The 26586-nt window shown below is 38.2% G+C and overlaps 1 long non-coding RNA gene across 1 annotated transcript in view; it reads right to left on the reverse strand.

The window, feature by feature from the left end:
* Window positions 1-4828: 4828 nt before the first annotated feature.
* The window catches only part of LOC120804226, a 54078-nt gene continuing 32320 nt past the window's right edge, over window positions 4829-26586 (reverse strand). Inside the window, exons 2-4 of the long non-coding RNA XR_005709425.1 lie at window positions 11930-12022; window positions 11501-11752; window positions 4829-4884 (exon numbers count right to left, since the gene is read on the reverse strand). This is a non-coding gene — a long non-coding RNA (uncharacterized LOC120804226). The remainder of the gene's footprint in view (window positions 4885-11500; window positions 11753-11929; window positions 12023-26586) is intronic.

Below are 26586 nucleotides of genomic sequence, written 5' to 3' on the forward strand. Positions count from 1 at the left end.
GAAGCAGTTAATGTGTCAGTAATTGGACAAGCAGTATATTTTGGGAAAAGCCCTTTATAAAAACATCCACCCACAGAGTGTGTGTGGTGTGCAGGCAGCACTCTTTAACAACCTGAAGAAAAAACAAACAAACAGAAAAGACGAGATAGAGAGAGGTGAAAAAAAAGGAGGTGGAAATAGCAGCTGTATTCTTCTGGTGCGTCTGGCTGGCAGCTCTCGGGGGATTGGCAGGATTAAGTGAGAGCTGTGGATGACATCACGGGTAAAGACGGGTTACCCGCTTGACTCATAAAGTGCCCCTTTGGTTTGTGCATCTACAGGCCGGGTGCCAGAACCAGGGTGTGGACGAGGGGGGTGAGGGGGATCATTAGTGAGGTTTTATTGGAGCACTGGGGAGGAACTGCTGGTACATGGGTGCAGACGCACAGGAAAACAGTATTCAGACGGGCTGTGTAGTGTAGCTATTTGATTGCTCCCAGACCCTCACTGGACCCTGTGTGTGTGTGTGTGTGTGTGTGTGTGTATGTGATGGAGAGACAGAGAGAGAGAGCAGATTGTGTCTTTGTTATGAGATTGATACGCCTATTGTGGAAGCCAGTGAGTGAAGGAGTGTCGTCACTTCCACTTGTATTTAAGGCTGATGCACACAATACATATAAGCAAGTTTGTGTGTGTGTGTGTGTGTGTGTGTGTGTGTGTATTATTGTCCTTTTATACATGCTTGGGCATGTTTTTTGCACGCGTCTTTCCTCGTGATGGAAACCAGAGATATCTTATAGCTGCGGGGGCCTGATCTGCGAATGGGCTGTCCAATGAAGTTTGGTCCAAGTTCTCATAAAAAGCAATAGGCAAAAGCTAGAACTCCTTTTCGTTTTCAGTGCAACATCGCCCCCTTGCACTCCTCCTCCGCCTCTTTCTTTTTATGAATGTATAAAAGACGACAGTAATGATATCAGTCACCTCCAGATGGGATGGCTGCCTTTTACATTGAGAGCTCCACAGTAGCCCGTCCTGACTCATTGTTTCACTCCATATAAAATGAAATCAACCACATCTTCTGGGGGTGGCTAAATATGAGCTACCTTTTCCAGTTGCACTGGAAGAGATCCTTTTGAGTGATCTCTTACTGTATCTTTTGTGGAGATTTGTCACACTGAAACAGCTCATAATGACCCATGTGGTGTTCAGTACATGGAGCAGGGCTAGCAGACAGTGGTTTGACACACACTTTAAGTTTTGCTCTGTCTGTGTGACTCGTCACTGACAGCCCAGAGGAAAAGCCAGAGGAACTGTATCCTCTCCATCATGCCACAGCTAGGAAATGAGCCATTCATTCTGACCGCTGCTGTCGAGCTGTCTGACCTCTCAGGGCTGGAAGGCCCACTGTGGTCTCATAAAAAATGCCAGTCATAAAACAGCCGAGGGGGTAAGTCACTCTTGAGCTATTAGCTGGTGATATTGGATGAGATTTCAGTAGGTGTCAGGGTGTAAGACTGGACAAGGCTAGGAGGTAGGCTTGTGTCTCTGACATGATAGATATGCTGAGCATGGTGAAAACATCAGATCACGAGGAGGTGAGCTAAAGTTATTAACTTGATCATTATTGAGCCTGTGTAAACCTTTTATTTACAATACTTGTGGCACAGTCCATTTATCAAAAATATTCTGGCTGCTTCTGTCCAAAAAGAACAGAGCTGGGCTTAAAATTAACCCAAATAGTGCCATTAGTTCACTTTCTCAGTTTGCAGTCAAACAAAGCGCTACCCACACACAGTCTCAAAGCACTAAATGGACTTGTTATCAATTGGGAGAAAGACATTATACCTATTAGCTGTTTTAATGGTGCAAATAGGGGCACACAAAGTAAATACTGAGGTTTACAACTTCCCGTACTCAAGAACAGCATATGTTTGATTGTGGTTGGTAATGTTAAACTAATTAGGGGGGTCTGAGCTGAAATACTATGCAGAACATTGACGTTTACTCAGTTGTGACTAAACACTGGTTAACTGTGAGCAAAGTGGGAGCATCCATGCTTAATAATGGCCTAAAAAAACACCTCTTAATAATTTTTGTATTTATCTCTACTGACTAACACAATTAATCATCCATTAGAGGAAATAGGAAGGGGTTTTATTTGGAGATTTTTTTCTGTATTGTCTATAAATGTGTTTTGCATACAACGTTAAATAGAGGCTTATCTTGAGAAACATTTCTCAGGGACAATTTTAGCCAGTAATTTCCCTGTAGAGATAAAGAAATAACATTACATTTATACAGCTATTAGTTGTCTCTGTTTTTTTTGAGCATTAGCTGTTCTGCCCAGCTAGGCTCCACAAAAAAAAATTATTGTGGATAATACCATCAAGTTTAAGCAAATTTCAAGTAATTTTAATACGAATATGCATGATTTGACACTATTTCAAAAAACACAAACAATATAGTTTGTCTTAGAACCATTAGGCATGAGGAAAAAAAAGTTAAACTTATTTCAAATTTCAGGGATTTTAATGGATTAAATTTCTTAAAATTAAATACTTAAGTAATAAACAATTCCAAGAAAGTTCTCATATACAAGTAATACAGTTTGGTGTAGAAGCATATTAAATAGAACTATAGTAAAAAAAGGTGTTTTTTATATACATATACACACGTACACATATACAAACACACAAAGCCACATATATATACATACATACACACACACATATACATATACATATACACATATACACACGTATACATACATACACACACATATATATACATACACACACATACACATATATATATATATACATACACACACATACACATATATATATATATACATACACACACATACACACATATATATATATACATACACACACACACACATATATATATATACATACACACACATATATACATACATATATATATACATACATACATATACATTAATATATACATACACACACACACACACACACACACATATATATCTATACCTATATATCTATATATACCTATATATCTATCTATAGCTATATATCTATATATATAGATAGATATATCTATATCTCTACAGATATATCTATATATTTATCTATATACAGCTCTGGAAAAAATTAAGATACCACTGCAAAATTATTAGTTTCTCTGATTGTACTATTTATAGGTGTGTGTTTGAGTAAAATTAACATGTTTGTTTTATTCTATAAACTACTGAGAACATTTCTCCCAAATTCCATATAAAAATATTGTCCTTTAGAGCATTTATTTGCAGAAAATGACAAATGGTCAAAATAACAAGATGCAGTGTTTTCAGACCTCAAATAATGCAAAGAAAACAAGTTCATACTCATTTTTAAACAACAAAATACTAATGTTTTAACAAAGGAAGAGTTCAGAAATCAATATTTTCGGAATAACCCTCATTTTCAATCGCAGCCTTCATGAGTCTTGGCATGCTCTCCAGTCTTTCACATTGCTGTTGGGTGACTTTATGCCAATCCTGGCACAAAAATTCAAGCAGCTCAGCTTTGTTTGATGGATTGTGACCATCCATCTTCCTCTTGATCACATTCCAGAGGTTTTCATTGAGGCTCAGGTCTGGAGTTTGGGCTGGCAATGACAGGGTCTTGATCTGGTGGTCCCTCATCCACACCTTGATTGACCTAGCTGTTTGGCATGGAGCATTGTCCTGCTGGAAAAAACAATCCTCAGAGTTGGGGAATATTGTAAGAGCAGAAGGAAGCAAGTTTTCTTCCAGGATAACCTTGTACGTGGCTTGATTCATGCGTCCTTCGCAAAGACGCATCTGCCCGATTCCAGCCTTGCTGAAGCACCTCCAGATCATCACCGATCCTCTCCAGGTCTCTGTCTAACCATTAGATGACCAGGTGTTTGGCAAAGCTGAAAATTGGACTCATCAGAGACGATGACTTTACTCCAGTCCTCTATGGTCCAAACCTTATGGTCTTTTGCAAACCTCAGCCTGGCTCTTCTTTGCTTCTCATTGATGAATGGCTTTTTTGTAGCTTTACACGACTTGAGCCCTGCCCCTAGGAGCCTGTTTTGAACCGTTCCCGCCGTGCACTTGACCCCAGCTGCCATTTGACATTCTTTTTGTAGGTCACTTGATGTCATCCTACTGTTGCTGAGTGACCTTCGAATGAGTTGACGGTCATCCCGGTCAGTGGAGTGTCGTTTTTGCCCTCTGCCGGTCTGTAGCTTTGTTGTCCCCGATGTCTGCTGCTTGACGTTGTTCTTAGGAACACCGTCTTATAGATATATAGACATATATATCTATAGATTTATATATCGATATATAGCTATGACACACACACACAGACACATACATATCTATATCTATATATATCTATATATCTATATATATCTATATATATCTATATATATATATCTATATATATATATATATATATATGTATATATATATGTATGAAGGATTGGTTTGTTCATGCCATATCCCTATCCCCATGTCCCTTTAAGGATTTTTATAGTAGATCATAAAAGTTTGGTCATAAAAGGCCTTCCCAGAATAATGTTTCCATATACAGATACAGTATTCTAACACAAACAAGTTGTCTTCTTTGGGTCTCATGTTATGAAACTATGGAAACATTCTTTTCAAACATAGCAATAGCGTTAGGTCAGGTCAAAAAATTGTCGTTATCTTAAAATGCTTTGCAGAGTCAATTCTTCAACTGGACTGGAGTGTCTCAAGGAGAGTGTATGCTGATGAAAGAGAATGGGCAACAGCAGTGATCGTACATATTAAAAAATGCTGATGGCCATCAAACAAAATTAACCTCACACATACCTCCATTGTGTTTTGGTCTTTGACTCCTCCGACAGTGACATATTCCCCATGGATCTCTGCAATGACAAGCCAGAGGAAAATTAGTGCTCTACTGGGGACATTTTATTGGGGACAGCGAGTGTGTATGTTAGAGTTTGTGTGTCTGTACAGTGTACAGTATTAGCCTGGTGCCCTGGAGGAGTGACAGAAAAACAGTGCTGGCATTTATTCATAGGCTAGTTTCCACCAACAAGGAAAGAAAATGAGCCAAAAAAAAAAAAGAAAAAAACTCAACACCATTTCCCAAGCACTCCACTCAGCAGAAAAACTGCCTGAGTAATATATCAGCTGACCCCCACCAAACACTCACATACACACACAGACCCCCAACTCATTCTTGACCCCCACCATCCTCTTAATCCCGTAGATGTTTTTACTACTTGGTGTGTCACAGAGAACTGGACGCTGAGGTGTTTACATTATGCTAGCCATGCTAGCTAGCGGCACTGAACACCGCATGCTCGTCTATCAAATGAAAGTGTTCTCATAAACATACTAATTAGACTGTGCTTTATTGTTATTTAGCCCACAGATCATTTAGTTAGTGTAAACCAACATATTAACTTCTGATTAGGTTTGCTGTGCTAATACTGTGTCATAACTGTGCCACATTTGTCATAGCACTGAACATAACATTTATCACAGGGTCAGTCACCTGTAGCAGCAATGAACTGCTCATTATTCACATTAATATCCCATATTACAATCTGGACGCCTAACTGTGGCACAGCAGATCTAAACCTTGGATTCTAATTTTCTAAAACTTCAGATGGAGCTAGTAACACATACACATTACTTTCTGTATGTGCACATATCAGTATGTGTTGTTACATGAATGTAGTTGTGAATGCCTTTAAACATCTGTAGCCTACTTACTTCAGTGTATGTAAAATTTGCAAAGTTTTCATTTAATATCTAATGCTGAAACAAAAGCTAAGTTTTTTTATGTTTCCAAAACTTGTCACTTGAAATTCTCTAAAATTTTACACAACAGTAGCCTCTATGTTAACAGTGAAAACTGTTGGATGTACTCATGTCACAAAACATTTTCTATTTATCAATTACCTCTTGCTATCTGTAGTAGCCATATACTGTACCTTTAACTTCATTTATAATGAACATAAAAGGGTCATTGAGTGTTCTACATAGCAACTGCATGAGCAACAGGGTCAAAATGTACATCTGCCTTATGCTAATGAGTACGTGTGTTTCTGCATAGGACTAACTGTGTGAGACCATATATGAAAAACTGTCAGTTCCAGTGCAGGTCTACAGGATCCAATAATAGCAGACAGGCAAACAGCAGTGGAAACTGAGGCCACAGGAAAGAACAAGCGGGGAGCACGAAGGAGTGATTCATATGAGGTTCAGGTAGATACTACTCTATATCAAATTACAGGTGCCATTATAAGACTGGAATTTAAAAAACAGAACCATCTATCAGATGGACAAACTGCTGGTGGTACCATAAGACTCCAGCTGCCTCCAGTTGATTCAAACAGGAGGTATGACGAGCAGTCCTGAATATTTTGAACTGGCTGTATAGTTTTATAGGGAACAGCTAAGTCTGTTATGTATTATAGGCAAGATCATTTCTCTCTTTCAAAGCTGCAAGTACAACTTTTACTCAATATATTCCAGGTAAGAGGCCAATGAAGAAAAACTAAAATCAGGGGAATGTGTCTGTTTTAGCTTTGAAGACACTGAATGTGTTTGCATGTTAACACTTCATCATCTAGAAAATAATGCATTTGATTGTAATCTTCAAAAAAGATCAAAGGATACATAGATGGATAGATTATGAGTGGATAGATTTTTGAAGTAAGACAAAAGGAAATACAGCATTTGTCTGAGTTGGTAATTATTTCAAAGGGAAAATATGCCATTTGGGCCATTGCCCTGAAATGAAAGGTTGTTTGAATAGAGAAGGCTGGATCTAATATAACACAAAGATTGCTAATAGTGTGATTTTAACTGCAAACAGTGAAACTGAGTGAGATAAAATACTCTAAATTAGTTCATTACAGTGCTACAGTGACTTTAGTCAGCAAATCAACCCTTTTTGAAGACAATCATTTATTTTCTTCAATCTGCAGATGATTTAAGGAGGCATGAGATGTAGAACTTAACTTAGTGCCTTATGACATTTCACTGATATGAGGAAAGCAGTCTGCTGTTAGGCATTAAGCTACAGGAAACTTACAATCTTTTGCATAAAATTTTCATCATCTGAACCTCCTAATGTCAAAGATGGATTGTGAACAGTCGTCTTTTCCATGCCACACTGTGGTGGAATGTAACTAAGTACATTTTCTAAAATACTGTAAGTAAGCACAGTTTTGAGGTACTTTATTTTACTTGAGTAGGTCAGTTTTATGCTATTTTATATTTCTAGTCCACTACATTCCAGAGAGAAACATTGTACTTATAATCCACAACATTTATTTAATAGCTGAGGTTAGTAGACATTACAGATCAAGTTATTATATACAAGCTTATATGATGAGCTTATAAAATACAGTGCACTGCTAAACGTTCATCTACCCAGCAAAAAATAATTTAAAAAAGTAATTTTTTTACTGGTAGATAGTAATGTAGCAGCAGTAGTAGCATTAGTACTAGTAAATAATAATGCAACACAGACAAGAGCCATTTTCCTCAATTACTTTTACTTACGATACTTTAAGTTCATTTTACTACTAATATTTCAGATTTTGAGTAACATTTTGAACGGAGGACTTTTACTTGTATTGTTTTTATACTGTGGTTTTGCTACATTTACTTAAAGGTGCTATATGTAAGTATTTTAGTTTAAAACATTCAAATATTGACTAAAATTATTAACACATTGTTAAGAAAAAATACTTTTTATGTCATGTCAAAGATGTTTATGTATTTTGTTGCAGAGATATTTAATGAAGTTAGCATACTAACCAGCCAGCACTGGCCTGTCCCATCTCATAATACCACTTTGTACCTCAAGAGGCAATAGTGAGTCACTTTAGCATCGAGTCTGTCCTCAGTTCAACATGAGAGGATGAAGTAACAGCTCTGTCCAGAGGACAAGAAACCACATTAGGTGGCAAAGAAAAGAGGTGATAGAAATAGAAGCAAAACAAGAGTTAACACTGGTGTTATAGAAATCTCTTGGCAAATAAAGGAACGAAGTTTGATCCTGAACTCACAACGTTTATTCTAGACTGGTGCTTTTAATGCTAACAGTGGCTTTGTAGCAATAGAAAATACTTGCATATAAAACTTTTAAGTAAAGAATCTGAATTTTTCTGGCATCACTCACTATGTTTACATGCACAAAATAGTCTGGTTTTTACCCTTATTTTGAAAAAGACAATATTACTGCTAAGCTGTTTACATGAAAATGAAAATGAATATTCCACTAATATTCCCGTTCACATAAAGCTGTGTATACTCCAATTAACGTAAAACACCTCCCTCTTTCATTCCTTCAACCACCTTATAACCAGCCGTGATAGAGGGGCTGGTTTACAGCTGCAACAGCAAGACTGATATTGTTTTCACCTTGTAAGTCTGTGTGTTTGTGTGTTATCATGGAAAAAAAATGTGGTCCTGGAGACACCTACTGTAGCGGGAACTACCACAGAGGAGGTTTGGAGTACTATGGCAGATGTTTATATTTCTGTCTTTGGACAGACTTTGTCAACATGATAGCGTCATAATTGTTCAAGATACAGTCACGATACTTTACAGGTGTCTAGTTGAGATCAAAATGACGGCCGAGTTTGAAGATGGGTGTGTACTCATGAGTAGTGCTCATGTAATAATGGAGTAAAAACTTGATGTAACATCAATATGTTGACAAGTGTTGCGGCTGGAGTGATCCCATCGGAAGATGGTCTGTAGTTTGCACAAATCCAAGTCTTTCATAATGTTTAAAAATAGGTGTATTTCTCTTTCCATCAAGAAATGTGGGCTTTTCTTTTGGGCATGCATTTTTACCCCGGCCTTGGAAATTGTGTCTATGTATACAAGGCACAGAGCTGACCGTAAACTGGCCTTGATTCGCAAAGCGCCGTAAAACCCCCAATTCAGACGCATTTTCCGAATGCACTGCATACATGTCCAAAGAATGTTCCTAAAACCTGAACATCAGCATATTTCACTTGTCTTAATTGGAAAATGCTAAATCCAGACTATCCAAGCAGAATATGCTTTTTACATGACCCGAATCGAAATTCAAAATATTGTCATATTCCTAATAATGGTGGAATATTAGCGTGCAGGTAAACGAAGAGCTTCCCATTGAAGTTTTTAGCTCATGCATGCATTTCATCCAGGATTCAAAAGTACAAAAGCGCAGTGCAAAATTGTTTTGGATGTGTTTCTGTGGTTGCCATTATCTAAAACTAAGCAAAGCCACTCCATCCAATCCAAAGCAACTGTGATTTTTGTTCGCTTCTGTTTCTCTCTTTCTGTTGTTCTACCCCAGACACATCACAAAAAACAGGGACATGTACACAAACCACAAATTTATGCTTAGATATGGCATTAATTAATGGGTTGTTTTTAATTAACTTGGTGCTCATAAACTGAAACTGCTGCTCCCTCAGAATTAAATAACCACACATCTGTAAATAAACTTACAATTGGCTACTTTTTGGTAAGCACTGGAGAGCCTTCTATACATTATTTTAATTACCCTTTTTCAAACTGTTGAGCTGTTACTCAGAACCTTTCTGGCTCAGAGAAACAGTACTGTCTGGCTGCACATTTCTCATGTCACCTGCACCGTCGCATGTAACTAAATAGGGCTACTGTTGGAACCACAACCACATGCACTTGTTTTCATCTCAAGCTTATTTATGTGTCTTGATATCATTTGCATATAATAAAAATACAATGGAAAACTACACTAACTATTAACTCAGTATGTTTTATATTCATTGGTTAGTAACATATTACATTCTTGAGTCAGCAGGTGTGGCTAATATTTTATACATGTTAGTCAAGATCATCTCTACAAACTGTAAAATTTAGAAAAAAATGTTAGCCTTGGGATGTTGTATGTAGTCAGCATGAAACAGCATAAGGTATGGACATTGTGCTTTTCCTGCATACAACTGCTGTCAGTTTACTATGGAACAGTATCAGTTATTGGTGGGCTGAGTGACGTCCATTACATGATCAGAGGCAAATATAGTATTAACATAGTGCTTACATGGAGCAGCACACTGTCTGCCAACTTTGTATTTAACACCGCCCTCTCAATGCTGCTAAGAACTTTGGCTACTGGACTGTGAAGTCACCGTTCCTGCTTTGTTTGCTCTTGCATATCTTACAACAATATGCATATTTGTGCATTTTAAACCATTTACTACATTTATTTGAAAAAAGTCTAACATTGTGGTTAATTCACATGATATTTTAGAAGCTGTAACATTTGACACATTAGAGCAGCAACCTCTTTGATGCAAGTAGTTCCCACATTCACATTATCCTTTTACAGCATTTCCCTTTGCTTACAGTTGGTCAACAGGGTTAATTTCTGATGTCAGAGTTTGTGTATGCAGTGCTGGCTGCTATGGAACACTGCAGCAACACAACAGCAACAACACAAACATACAGAGCATGCTGTATATATTTTGTGTTTTGTTTTCCGCCCTGACTCAGAACACGAGCATGACTACTCAGACTTGGCTTCCAGAATCTGAATTGACCCCAATCTGGCTCAAGGATTATCACGCCCACTATATGCAATGTCACCAATCTAAACTGCATTTCACTTTGGAGAGACTCGTGCATGCCTGGTGAATTAAACCAAAATCAGTAACCATTAATTTGTGAGTAAAGAGGTGTAACAACACAGTTACTGACCTAAACAAGACAGGCCTAAAAAACATGTGAGCAGACCTGGTTTTTATTCAGAGCATTCAGGTTATCATGGCGACAATGATTTTACTTTTTTCTACTGGGAATGTGAAATGTGAGCATGCATGTATTTGCTAAAATCTTCACTTTCCCCACAAAAAAAGCAAAAAGCATCTTTAATTTTACATTCTCTATATCCTCCCACAGTTCCTTCTGCTAGTGATGTCTTGCTAGCAGGAGTCACTGTGCTAGCATTGCTGCTCATGTTGTTAGCAATGTTTTGGCTGTCTGTGCTTTTACAGTGTTAACTTGGACAAATTGACTTTACTTAAAAAAATCTGAGGTAACCGATGGATAATAACCTAGTTTGTTTTTGTAAAATGTACTTAAACGCTGAATAGTTTGGGAGTAAAATTTTAAATTCAATACACTAAAAGCCAAATTATTTGGACTTAAAATATTTACATTGAGAAATCTCAAAATGTATCTTGGTTACTATTAGACACACAATGCAGTACATCTATCAAAAATTTATTTAAAATAACAAAACAGCTATAAAACACACATTGTTGTTGATGTATCTATATATATATATATATATATATATATATATATATATATATACATATAGATATAGATATATACGCATATAGATATATATAGATACACATTAAGATATATATACATATATCTATATATATAAAAACTTTCAAAGTAACATTTCCATTCTAAAAAAGTAATTTGGTAGCTGATTTTGTAGCTTTTATATTTTGCATGTCAGCTCACCTCTATCCAGGTCCAGCAGCAGTCCTGAATAAAATTAAAATGTTTTGATGCACTGCATTTGTGGTACTTCCGATGCAGTTCATTGAGCCAGACAGGAGGCACATTTCCCTAAGTACATCCCTGACGCAGTGCTTCCCAAGATGTTCTCTGCTTCTGATGGGTTTAGTTGAGGAGAAGCCAGGTTTGGGTCACATGTTTCTGAAGGCAAAGGACTCCAACAGGAATGTGCATGAAGGCGTTATCATCAATATCCTAACAAAGTGTAACAGACAAGAAAAAAAGGGCATAACATTGCCAGTTAACATTTGTAAAAAGTACTCTTTTTTTTTAACATTTTGGCAAATGATTTGTTTGCACAATCTGACTGGAATCACTTAATGTTAATAGTTTAAAATGTTAAGTAAAATAAAAGAAGATGTAGTTACTCACAGAGCTGCTCTTGAAGAAGTTAGAAACACCTTCCCACAAAATGACAGGAAGCCCCTGTGATACAGGGCAGGTGATTTCTGTTGGTGCAGTAATCTGCAAGGCAGACAATACAGAGTACACCACACACTTAGTAAAAACTTTCCACATGAACTTATGATAACTTCAGTCCCACCAACAACAACAAGAAAAATGTACTGACCTTTGTCTGTTGCAGTACATAGGTCAACAGTTGACTGGTGCATATAATAATTACAAACAAGCCAAAAAAAAAAAGCATAATTTGAAAAGTGGCTAATATTAACTATATTACCAAAATATGTTGATATTGATTGTGGAATATCAATTAGCCACATTAAAATTCAAACTTAAGTAACTCTGAAACAATTTGTCATTTAAGTTTGACCTTACTGAATTTCATGGCAAAAAAAAAAAACATTGGAGAAATTGTGTTGCCTTCTTGACTTCATTGGTCCATATTTGTCCAATGATGGTGAATAAATGCTCAAGAGAGAAAATGGCAGTGTTTTTGACAGAAGATAACTCGGTTAGTCCATACAACATATCCAATGCTGAGGAAAATGTACCTTTAGTGAGATATAGACCGATGACATGAGAAACACCACATGGCGGTTGTTTTCTTTGTCATGAAAAAAGCCCTGAAACTGATTCTAGTAAAACAATAATCCTTTCATAACAGAGCAATATACTAAGATTGGTTAAGGAATGCAATACAAATAAATATTCCTGTGTAATATTTCATAAATTGTTTAAGTAGAGACAACTTCCAGGCCATCAGTGTATTGACGTTCAAATCAATGAGAGAGAAATGAATTCTTAAAACAATTACCATTAAGTATGACAGAAGAAATATTACCATATATAAATGGTAACAGAGGAAGTTCAGGATCTCACAAAAACAGGTGTCTGTCCCAAATCTTTGAGTTTCTGGCAGAAACTAAACGTATAGTCACATTATATTTCCATTCAATTCATTTTCCCCGCAATCGGCTCCAAAAATTGACATGATGTCACAATTCTGATGCAATAATAAATAAATATTGATCTGAGTGATCACAAAATAGCTTATAGTGTATGAGAGTGACGCTACAGTTTGTAGGCTAATAATGTGATAATGTACTGAGAATGGGGAAGAAACATGCCAGAATAATAACCTCTCCATTTTCAAACACAGTTCATCACTGTTTCTATTGCCCAACTGAGCACATGTGCTCCGTCAAAGTTGAACAAGGATCAACTTTGTCCTGCGAGTCCGCCAGAGCTGGCTGGAGATCGCAGCGAAACAGGAAAAGCACGGATGAATTTTTTCAAGATTCAACAGAAGTGAATGGGAGATGGAATGAATATATACCAGAAATGTAAAGGAACAATATCTTAAGCACTGCTGCTGCCCATTTCTCTGTCATCCTTAAGTCCACAAGAGCCATATTCAAAATCGATTGACTGCTTGAAAGGTTCCAGGATCTGAACAATCTGTACATAAATTCATTTATTTTTCTGACTCTACGATTACGTGCACACACTGGACAATGCTGGGTAGAATAGCACTTTAGTCAGGTTTCCCATACATGATTTGTGTGAGCCATTATCAAGTTCACATCTTCCTTCCTCAAAAAAATGAACTCCAAAAATCTGTAGACATATTATGCTAAATCTTGAGGATGGTTTGGTGATTACAGTAACAACTTGAAATAGCACATAATGACAGACACAGTGGAACAACATGCAGCAGGAAAAAAGCTTGAGGGTAGATTTCTTTCAGGGGAGTATTATTGCTGACATCATCGCACCACTAATGCTTTTTATGGACATCTTCATGTTTGAATTTAAAGGGTGTGTGCAAGCAGGTGTGCATGCTTATGTGTGGAAAAGCATGTACAAGTACGTATACTGAAGCTCACTGTAAATCTGTGTGTTTGTGTATGTGTGTGTATAAAGAAGCAGAATCTGAGGCTGAGCAGATCTTTGCGTGAGTGTCTATAATTGGCGGCAGAGGGAGAATCTGCGAGCTGACATCTGCAGTTGATTTTTGGTGATAATAAATCAGGTTTCTTTCTCCGCTGGTGTGCTTCCACACAGCTCTCACTCTCTCTCATCTGTGTTTCTCTATGTGTAACATGCACTCACTCTTCCTCTTCTTCTCATTTCCTCAATCCTGTGGAAACCCAAGGACTAGCTGTACCGAGTTCCTGCAAAACTTTGGACTCAGCCTTACTTTTTGGGTGGCCACACAAGTTGAGTTCTGAAAGCTCCTTCCTGGCCAAAGCTGTAGTGGGAGAAAAGGAAAGGAGAATAAAAGGAGAGACCTGCTCAGTGATTATCAGTGAGTGGAGGTGGATGGAGACAACGAGGTGTGAACAGGCCATAGCTGATGGGAGCACAGTCTGGCAAAACCTAAAACTGCCTTTGTGGAGCCCAATTTTTGCTGACTGCACCCATCTCTACCATACATGGCTGAGATAATAGTAAAGGTTTGCCACTGAGCCATTTCTCTCCACATCAATTTCCTGTCTAGCCACAGCCTCGACACCAGATTTAGTACTGAATGACTGCTGTTTTGATTATCCTTCTTCTTGTTACATTTAACATGATCTGGAGTCAGACAGAGTGAAAAAAATAAGGGAAAATCCTTTTTGGAGCCCAGTTGGAGGTGACCAGGGTTGTTAAGGTTACTTTCAATACTTATTCCACTGATGATTGCTGAATTCATGCGCCAAAATATTATCTGTAGTCCAAAAGATTTCCGAAGGTAAATATTGTAAACATTTCATTTCAATAATTCACTAAAAACAATTTGAGGTTATGTTTACTTTAAATGTTTCTCATATTCAACAGTATCTCGTATGGACGTGGCACAACTGAAAACAAGATCATATCATGTTTGCTTTGGGGGAAAAAAACCTGCCACTGCCATAGTTGATGGCAGTGGCAGGTTAATATTGCCACTGCCATAGTTGATGTGGAGCACCATGCCTCATTCACTGCCTTATATTTTTGGAAAAAAAAAAAAGGAAAAAAAAAAAGAAAAAGAATGGTATCATTCAATTTTATTCACACATGACAGAGAGAGAAAAATGCTGAATACCTTAAAGCCAATACATTTTACAGTAATATATTAACTTTTAGATTTCTTTTCCTTTTTTCCTTTTCGTGTTGTAGTTAGGTGAGGACCTTGATATACAATATTGTGCAAAGGTTGTAGACTGTTTATATTCTCATCCATCATGCAATACCACCATGGGGCTGTCTGATCAGTCCTACAGTAATTTTGTAGCATGACAATGACCCCAAACATACAGCTATAGGTGTGGTATGGCCACCACAGAGCCCTTATCTCAACATCATGGAGTCAGGATTACATGAAGAGTCAGAGGACAGTAAGACAGTCTAAATCCACAGAGGTATTGTTCTCCAAGATTCTTGGGGTACCTTCAAGTGTGCCAAGGGGAATTGGTGCTGTTTTAAAGGCAAAGGGTGATCACACCAAGTATTGAGTCGACTTGGGTTTTTTCTCCGTTTACTGCACTTTGCAATTAGTTATTTGATAAATAAAAAAGATTAATGCCTTTATTTTGGAAAGCATCCTCACTTTACTTTTAGTGCCTAAGACTTCTGCACAGTACTGCACATATTCCAATATATATTCTAGTGGATTCCATACTGGTGCATAATTGGAAGGTCGAACAGGATGTGATGTTCTGTGTGATCCACACAGAACCTTGATACAGCTGCTAATAAAACAGAGTTAAAAAAAAGTTAGTGTGGCTGACTCTTCCACTCTTTATCTTTTCCTTTGACACCATGAGAACACTGATTCATGTGTGAAGTAGAGGAACACTGTTTAATGAATAAACATACACACCATGCATACCTTAATATAGAGTATGCAACAAAACCCGTGTCTATGTACAAGTACAGCAATGAGGAATTACCGTTATGAATATAGATGTGCCTAAATGTGTTTTCATGTGTACAGTGTGTGCGTGAATGTAAAACAGTGTTGAACCTACGGGACAGACAGACAGGGCTTGAGCTCAATTCTCAAGCCAGAGGGAGAAAGCAGAGCTGAGACGGTTGGAAAAAAAGGCCTTGATCATACACGACAACAACACAGCATTCCTTCAGCACACTGAGACTACAAAGTTTCCTTGGATCATTTCCATTACAGCAGTTTTACACATGCAACTTTCTTTCTCAGGCTAGCCAAGGCTAGACAGGTGAAATGATCAGGCTTTAAACCTGGCTGACCTCTGACCAACAAGCCAAAAAGTCATGAGATGGATCAACAGATGCCCCATGGAATGCAACTTCACACCTCATCTGTCGAATTGGGGTCCATGGGGTTCCATGGAGTAAAAATCGAGGCATTTGAATATACAATGGTGGGTTTTTTTTCCTGATATCGTAGCTTTTCGTTTAGGGAGGCACAGAGGTGCGGTGGTAAGTATTGTCGCCTCACAGCACAAAGGTTCTCGGTTTGAACCCTGGTTCGGTCGGGCCTTTCTGTTTGGAGTTTGCATGTTCTCCCCGTGTCTGCATGGGTTTCCTTCAGGTACTTTGGCTTCCTCCAATAGTCCATAGACTTGCAGGTTAATTGGCAACTCTAAATTGTCGTAGCTGTGAATGTGAGCGTGACTGGTTGGTTGTCTCTATATGTCAGCCCAGTGATAGACTGGCGACCTAACCAGGGTGTACTCCGCCTCTCGCCGAATAACAGCTGTGATTGGCTCTAACCCCCCTCAAACCTCTAAAGGATAAGCAGCATAGCTGATGGATAATTTTTCTTTTACTGTTTATTAGCTTGGTATATGGAGAATTTCTCTACAAAAGGCACAATTTTTTATTTATTTCATAAAGATTTTAACTGGAGGTTAGAGGTACATTATATGATTGATCTGCAATGAGATCCTTGTGAACTAAAAATCTGTTAACAGAGAGGCAATGAAGTCTCCACTGCGTGTCTACACAATGTGTTTCTGATTGATTTCCTCTGAAAGTATATCTATAGAGGTTGTTTTGTATTTGTGCATCCAATCATGTTTTCCTCACAACCAAAATGCAGCATCTTTCCCTCAGGGAACTGTAAACATTGGGCCTCAGCCTGTCAACACTGTTGTGTGTTTAGACATCTGTTTCAACCGCAACTTCACACTGATCGTTGGTATCATATGGCTGTAGTCTGGAGTCACATCCGCACTCCCAAATACATGTTGTCTATTACCACATTTGGATCTAATTCTGAGGGGTGTTTAGCGGTTGCAGTGGTGAAAGACCTATCCTCTCTTGTTGTTATGAAATTTGTAAGAGATGGTTAGCATCAGAGCATACATGTGGTGCAGTGTAACAGAATTAGTCATGTGTGCTCTGAGTGACAAAAGGATACAAGTTAAGTAGACAAGAATACATTTATCATCACATATTACACACTGAAGCTGTATAATTGTTCCGTAATCATTTCTGTAGTTCTGTAGAAATTTTATTTTAATCACACATTGAGGTCTGAAAAAAAAATTACATGAATTTCTAAGAATTCTACTTGAGTAAATTTCAAGAAATGCTGTAAATGCATTTGATTTAGCAGTTCAGTTTCCTCAAGTTCAGTTTCCAATCCCACTGAAACACTAAGAATGTTCAAGTGTCATATTTTAAAATGCCTTCCATTTTTCGTCCATTACTAGAGATGGTACTCATTAACAAACATACAGTACATCAAACTCACTAGCTGGACCAGAAACCTCATCCCCTACCTTAACTTTCTGAATCTCACATAAGAAGAGAAATATATGATCTGGTCCAGTGTACCATTAAAGTATATGGAGCATTAACCATACTGCACATAGGGGCCATGCCACAGTTTTATTGCAGGTTTACAACTCGCTGGTGGAATAACAGCAGCTTGTTTCCTTAGGTGGAAGATGGGAAAAGAGAGAGGAGTGGAGCATGTGCATGCGCACCTATTAGGACCAGGTGTAGGAGGCTTAACAAAATATCAGGTAGCTGAAAGTAGTCAGTCCTTCATTAGTGAAGATGATGATGCAAAAACGTTGCAAAAGCCTTGGATATGTGGCAGTTCCTAATCAGTATTGCATTATATAAGTGCAGTCTATCCAGATTAATGTTCTTGCTCCTACTGGAACTTAAGATAATTGGTGCAATAATTTTGTTGTAAATTATAAAAAAAAATAGTATCACAAATGGCATCACAATTCTTCCAAAAAAGAACAATGCAAATTCAGTAATTTTGGCTGCAACACAAACTGCACAAGATTGTATTGGAACTGAAAAATAATCTTTAACCACTTTTATATTTTGAGGTAATTGGTATTATATATGGACTTGTGCGTCTAGTATTTGTGAACTTGCTCCTTTAACACCAGAATAGTTACTTATTGCTCAACTCTTCTGTGCGAATTCTGTAATCGGCAATTGTAAAAAGGGAAATTATTTTCATGGGGTACATTTTTTCTTGAGTGCAACTGCTGACAATTAAGTAAACTTAGTGTTTGCTTCCTTTAATTGTTTACCTCATGAACATTTTCGAGGTTTAAAGGATACTTTGAAAGACAAACAGACACATTCACATTCTAGGTTCATGCAGACAAACGGACCCTGTGTCAAGTCCTGTGTATTGCTCAAGAGGTAATTTCACCGCTCATACAGTAAGTATTCATATTAATCTCTCTAATGGCAATAGATCTCAAATAACCTGAGTGACTTGGAAAACACCACCTGTTAAAATGCAGGCCTTGCAGCTTAATCGCACCACTGAGGTTGATAGACTACATAGAACTAAATCAATACTGGAGGGTGGTGTGGGGGATCAATTCCCTGAGGGGGAGGTTTGCCATTGAACATGACACCAAGGGACGAGCGTGCCTAATCCATGTTTGAACTTTAAGTGAGTGTGGGCCTCTCTCTTCTTAACATGACCACTCCAGTCCACCAGTCCCCTCCAAAGCTGGCTAGAAGACATGGTCACTCAGATAATGATATGCAAGAGTTGGTGCCCATGTGGGAGATGGGGAGTGGATCAGCCGCCGTTCTATATCAACCCATTCACCCAAACATCTAGGAGCTCCCTGAGAAAAGCAAATTTTCCTTTCGCTCCGATACTTCCAGGTGTTTTGGTCATTAGGGCCTCTGGCTATTAGAAGTACCATGGTGCTTGCTTAATGGTTATAAGGCCAACCATCGTGCTCAGATCACACCTCCACAGCTGTAAAGACCGGTGGGGAGGGGTGGCAGCCGGAGAGGCATGCGCAAGGGGGGACCAGGCCAAAACGCCCGCTTTGTTCTCTGGGGGCTCAGGTTACACCCAGCTCTCCCCACAGCCAGCGTGACATTCAATACTGCAACTGTAAATTTTACATTAAGCGTGTGAAATCACAGATGCACATGTCACAGCAGTGTCATAAAGTGAATTTACTTAGCTCAACTTCAGCACGCACCTTAACTCTTCAAGCCTCTGTAGGGGGCGGTTGGGGGTGGGGATGGTGGACAAAATTACAGCAATTAATTCTTGAAATGGCTCCCAAAAAGTGTACTATATGTTGACGTGTTCAGAGTGCACACCTGGTCCTATTCACCTTATTAACAATAGCCCATCATCATTATATCTTCTTTGGTATTGCACATTAAAGAATAACTGATATTTAGGCTTGGCTAACAGCTTGTTAAAGATTTAATGGTCTATGAATGTGAATAACAACTATGGGTGAAAACTAAGAGAGTGAGAATGACCTTTACAGTACATACAAATAGCACAGAAGATGTGTAATGTCTATACACACAAATAAACAAAATTCAGGAACAGGATATCAAATTAGAATATGCAGTAGACTGTTTATGAGCTATGGAAAAATGTAGGACTATCACATCAATGAGTTACATTACTTTATTTCAGTCTAATAGCATTTTAAAAATTCACAGACAATGGAGCTACAAATCTGTCTGCTTACTGGTGACAGAGCCCGAGTCCACCTGTTCGTTCTCAGATCATCCCTCCACTAAAAATACAAAGAGTGGAATCCAGACAAGTCTCAGTTGTAAACAGCAACCAAGCGAGACCCATACATAATGTGTCTCCCTACTTCTGTTAAGCAGCCATGACTGTGCAAGTGCTGGCATTATCATTTAGTTATATTGGGAATATCAGAAAGCAATGCTGTCACCCATTAAAGAGTTTGGTCATTCACCGCACTATGATATGTGGATACTTTGTCAAATTTTACAAATTCCATTAATACAGTTTCAAGTCAGCAGCAGCCAACACATCCACTAAATTGTGTGTGACTGTGTGTAGATACACAATCATACTGTGTGGACCACAGACAAAAAAAAAAAAAAAAAACAAAAAAAACTATGAGGTCAATCACATGCAACTTCCCCACTTCCTACACATTAAATGCTGAATATGACTAATTCATACATTCCCTTAACCCCTGCAATTCTTTTGGCAACGGCTCAATAAATTCTGCAGAGCGCTCTATGCTGCCTACCCCGTAAGAGTATTCCCCTGCTCAAAGGGTAAGGGGGAGCCAACATTAAGACTGGTGGTTTGTAAAGTGAGCTGGGAAGTTTAATTGATCTAAAAGAATTTAATGTGGCGTAGTGAATCGCGGCAGACAGCATGGATTTATATCACAACCCTGCAGAAACGAACATAATATTGCCAGAGTTTTACAGCAGAAAGGGGATTTTTTTTTAATTGTGCCCACAAAAATGATTTATTTTGTGTTGAGTAAAACTGTAGTTCAATAACAGCCCTGAATGACTATTTTTAATTCCCACTCTTGCATTAAAAGTTGTGGAAAGTATAATACAAATGTATTTTAATTCAGGCCTAAAGTTTTTTTTTTTTTTTTTTTTTAGAAAGATAGATTTAATTTTAGAGTATTAATTAAAGCCATCCCAATTGTAGAAGACTATTTTTTGGTGCTGTCCCATTTCACACATCACGAAGCAATATTCACGCCTGAGCTGTATCATTTTAAACTAAGCTCTTGCTCTCTCAAGTGTTAAGTCCATCCTGCATGGACACAGAGAGAACACAGGGAACTCTGCAATGTGTTAGAGATTTTGAATGTAAAACCAAGATTACCACACAGCCACAGGGAAAGGGATTCAGCACAATCCCCACAGGATGTGTAGCAGCCAAGTCAAACAAGAGCACAGATATTTACCAATATGTTCTGGATACTGTGGCCACACAAATATAGAGATTCCCACAACAAATAAAAGCTGAATGTTAAATAATGTTTCCTTTTTTTGTTTTTTGTTTTTTTTTAATGTGAGTATACAGTATGTCGTTTAACATATGACGTTTAGTTGATACTTTATTCTGAAGAGCCTTAGATCTGCTTGGGTCTACAATTTCTGTACACAGCAATAAAGAAAACCCGCAGTATGTGCGTATAATACAGTTGTTTAGTAGTTTTAAGTAATTATTTTTCTTAACTACCTTTCTAACTAATTTGCCAACTTGTCCTCAAGTACTGAGGATTTTTATTTGTTGTTTAATCATTCTTAAACTGCGGATAATTAAATAAATAAATAAACAAATCACAAGCCCTCCTCCGCTACCCTAAGCTTTCATTGGTAGGCATGATTTTATTATGTTTTTGACACAAAGGATTAGAAGCATAGGTCCCAAACCCAAACGTGTTTTCTCTAACGGAACAGTATGAAAAGTATCAAACTGATAAACTCTTGATTTTCTGAAAGATTTCACCTGACAAAATATGTGATGAGAGGATGGCCACCAAATTTATCTCTGGTGCTTTTTTGCCGTTGGACTGTGCAAAAGTAGGCACTTACATGAGCACTGAAAAGCTACCTTTTGAGGGTAGACAAAAAATGGTTTTGGCACCAATCCTCATCAAATACTGAATGAGGTTATCATTAGGCCAAACTCCCAAATAATTGGTAAAGTCATTTCAATGCAGGTTTGTACTGGCTGAACCTGGTTTAAAACAAAAAATGAATTTGACTGAGAAGTGGCTGATGTGTAAAATTTTAGCATGTAACTAAGCATAATCTGAGGCTCGACTAATACTCTTGTTGACTTAGCCTTGCCATCCTATCTGAGAAAAACCAGAGAGACCACAGCTCAGCAAAACTTATTTACATTACAGTAGGGAGCACCGGATGAGGAAGATTGAGTCAGGGAAAATGTACGATGTATCATAAAAAATGTGATTCTCCTCCTAGGAAAAAAATGTTCCACCGTGACTTCAAGTTGGAATGATTTTCAGACAGACACAAGCTCATGGGAGGAAACCAAGCACTCGTTAAACCTACCAGACCTGGCTCAGACCACACCTAGACCTGGCCATCCATCAGACTGACTGGACAGAATTTACAGTGTGACCTGATCGGTCATCATTTATTACTTTTACTGGTCCTAAGTGGAGGCAATCACCGGCTGGTGTTTGTGTAAGGGGAGACCTCCACCTGCCAGGGTCTCCCATTAACACAAACCTAACTTGGGGGGAGATATTTCATCTGTCGGTGTTCCTTTGACTGGGCCTGGAGTTTTTCCTCCCTAAATGAGCAGCTTTGTATCTTCAATGAAAAAAATATGAGTGACTAATCTGAGTGTGTAACACTGCCCTTACATAATTCCTCAGAACCATGACTTTTCTTTCACAGGAACTGCTTTTCAACCAGTCATCTGGAACACTATCAAAGACAAAGATGCACAACTGAATTACCGCATCTTAGCATTCAAACAAAATAACATACAGGAACTGCATAACAGAAATTGACCATGTGTGCAAGACACTAGCTCTCAACCAGATCTCGCTGCAGTCTTATCTTCTTGATCAGTGAAAGATCTAGGGGAGAGGTTGAGGTAAAAAAACCACAGACTGGATGATGGTATAACTATTGTAGCCAGTAACACAGCTCCCCTGGAGCTGTCACCTCAGGGGGTATAGCTAGCTTGTGGCTTTGAAGTTCCACTGATATTGGATTCCGTTCAAGCTCATGACACGTCCTTTGGACGCTCCATTAAACTTGATCAGTCACTCAGCAAATAAATGTACAACCAAAGAGAGGGACAAAGAAGGGCAGATAAAGAGACCAAGAGGGAAGCAACCGTAAAATAACAATACATGTGTGAGACACACCATGAATAAGTTCACAAAAGGTCATGACCTTCTGGATACTTCCTCAAAGCTTTTTTTGAACACAGATCATGATTGGGTCAGGGTGCTAAATGTTCCAAATAGGGGATGGAAAGAAAGAGAAAGCAGAGAGAGTAAGACCCAATGCCAGGGCATCTGATGGAAATATGTTTGGCCAAGCACCACATCCCTGTTTTGGATGCTCATCAATTAGTCAAAGTTGATAAAATGTCACAGGTGAAGTGTTCCAGCGTGTGCACCACCTAACTCCACAACACAGGGCTAATTCTGCATAATGGGCCTCGGGGGAATGTGTGAGAGGCTGTAGTGAGTTAACAACTGGGTGAGAGAAAGAGTAATAGAAAAAGAATAACAGATAGAGTCCATCTGTGGCTCACCTTCACTTCCCTGTCTAATCACCACCACATGCTGATGAGAGGTACATGGGAAGTCCCTCCAAAAAAATATACATTCTTTCTCATTCACCTCACTTCCCTGGTTTTGAGGGGTTTAGAGTTTCACAGAACTTTTTTATATCATATCATATCATATCATATAACATATCAGTGGTATATATATATGTTATATATACACAAATGGGGGACAAATTAATGAAAAGAAACCAAAGTGTGTTAGTAATGTGATGTTCAACCACAAGCCTCCAAAACATCTTCAGTGCTCCTTGTAATATATTCTTCAAGTGTATTGAGCTCAACTGCAGTGATGAACACCGTTCTTCCAAAGGACATTCTCTCATTTGGTGGTTTGCTGACGGTGGAGGGGAATGCTGTCTAACACATCACCAAAAAATGTCACATAGGTGTTGAACCACCTAGAGGACCCCTAAAATCCCCTAAAGGCCCACTAGAAACCTCTTGAGGGACTACTAGGACCTCGTAAAAGGAACACGACAACCTCCTAAAGGCCTGCTAGATACCTTCTGAAGGACTTCTGGGACCTCTTAAAACACCACTAAAACCTCAAAGAATCCTTGAACTTTCTAAAAGGACCTCTACAACCTTCTCATTGACCCCTAGAACTTCCAAAACTATACGTAGAACCTTCTCAATGAGTATTAGGACATTCAAAAGACCCCTTAAAAAACTCCTAGAGAACCTCTAGAACCTCCACAATGACAACTATAACCTCTTAGAATACCTCCATAACATCCTAAAGGACAACTAGAACCTTTTTAATGACTACTAAAACCTACTAAAACCATTTGTAGAACCTCTTCAATGACCACTTAAACCTTCTAAACAACTCTAAGAACAACTTAAAGGACCTCTAGAACCATCCCATCGACAGAAAACATCATAAATGATCCTGAGAACCTCCTAACAATCACTAGAGCCTTGTAAAAAGACACATAGAACCTTCTTTAGATTCTGTAAATAATGTATTGACGTGGTGAATGAAATGAAAGTAAAACCCAAAATTAAGTGCGTTAGTAAGCCTCGAGCCAGGTTTTAACTTTAATTGGTCACTTGTTAGTATGTTACACAGTGTATATGTATGAAGTCTAAGTTGTAGTTGTAGCTAACATCTCATTTCAAAAGTTAACATTAACCAAAACAACTAATAGATTAAGTAGAATTCAGAACTGGGAATTGCAATGTTGAAAAGGTACTGCTACTGATTCTATGGGAAGTAAAGTCCTCTGACTATATGATGTCCTGTGCCGGTTAAAAGCACTAAAAGGCAGAAAGTATCTCTTTCTGGCTCAGGCATAAGAAAGTGTCACCAAAAGCAACCTTAACTGTCTCAGCGAAGGTGTGGGAACCAAAGCTACAACCTGGCATTACATAGCTGACAAATAAATTGCATGCCCTACCTCAACTCTCATCTAATTACAGGTATGGTTTACCAGCTACGGCTTATTAGTATTTTCTTAGCAAAGTATAAAAAATAATGACACCATTTTGTAGTTGCCTTGGTTTTCTTGTGCCTCCCTTTCTTTCCATGTTCTTGGATAGCACAGATTATTTTTAGCCCTGACTGGTGAGAGTTAAAAACTCACAGCCAAAGCTAACGTCTGTTTTCTCCCTGGGTCAGCATTTAACATCCTGCAGAGCTTTGCTTTGAGTTTTAAGACACTGCAGCTGCTCTGACTGAAATCTAGATGGAGCATATTTGTAATAGAATAATACCTGTATGTCTGCTGTCGCAGTCTGTCTTTCATTTTAGAAAAAATAATCAACTGTATGTTTTGATATTGAAATGATATATTTAAAACAGATGATAAATTATTCTATAATGAATTCACCACAGTAACCACCACAAACTCACCAGTGTCTTCCATCCCAGTCCTCTCATAACACTACTGGACACAGAAGTCCTCTTTAATGAGTACTTCTAAGAGACTTGCTCCCCCTAGTGCCAGGGGCTTTAACTTCAGTCAAAGCTTTTTAAACCTGCATTTCTGTTCCAGTACTTTTTTGCCACAAACCTGATTCTTTCAAAGATGTGTGCTTATCATATATCATTTAAGATTATACGGAGCTATATACAGATCTATGGCAAAGCTACCAATTTTTTTTTTTTAAACTGATCTTTTGGCAGGCCTTCCTACTTCCTATATGAACTTCAGAACATTAAGCCATGGCTGTACAATAAAAAAAAAAAAAGTTATTTAAATAGTGTGATGCTTTGGCCAAAGATAAAGCCAAGGACACCATGTGAGTGATCAGAAACCACAGGCTTGTACTCAGTTTCACTGCCACAGGTCATACTTAAGTTGTGTGTGAGTATCAGGGTGTCCGGACACTAAAACAGGCTTGAATGACTTTAGTGCTGTCCTCAGGGCACCCAGAGTGCTCTGACCTTCCTGAACACACTTCACAGACAGTGCTGCAAAATACTTTGTGGGCATGTTTGTTAACATTCGGTTCTGCTTGGGTAGGAATGGACACAACACAATGATAGAAAATACGATTAAAGGGTCACCATAAGTTGAACAGAGTTAAACTCAAATATGAACTATTGGAAGGACTGGTTATCATTAGAAAAAAAAATGTTTTAGCACCATTTGTGTACGCACCTCTGCCTTTAAACACATACATTTCTCATGCAATATTCACAGATGAGCAAGCCTACCTGTGTGAGCACTGAAAAACAGACTTCAAAAATACATTAGGATTAGTGAAACATCACTAAAAAATACAAGCAAGCAAAACTGTCACAGTTCTTTTGTCTAGAAAACCATGTGCCTGTAGTCTTACATCCATTATCAAACATTCATCACCATCCATTAAAATCTTGTTTGCTTGTTTGTTTACTTGTCTCTCTAGGAGCCCACGGCTTGTCACCACCTTGTATACATTCCATCCATTCAGTGGTGTTTCAATATTCACAATGATGTAAAACATGCACATCTAATATATTATTTAGTCATATTCCCCAGTAATAAAAGACATTTTTGATTCTCTCTGGTGTGATCCTGACATTGTATTTCCATTATTTTCTCTTTAAACATTAACCAAGGCTTCGTTGGGGATGCATTTTATCTTCTTT

This window comes from Xiphias gladius, chromosome 18 (assembly GCF_016859285.1).
Source record: "Xiphias gladius isolate SHS-SW01 ecotype Sanya breed wild chromosome 18, ASM1685928v1, whole genome shotgun sequence".
Classification (NCBI taxonomy): Eukaryota; Metazoa; Chordata; class Actinopteri; order Istiophoriformes; family Xiphiidae; genus Xiphias; species Xiphias gladius.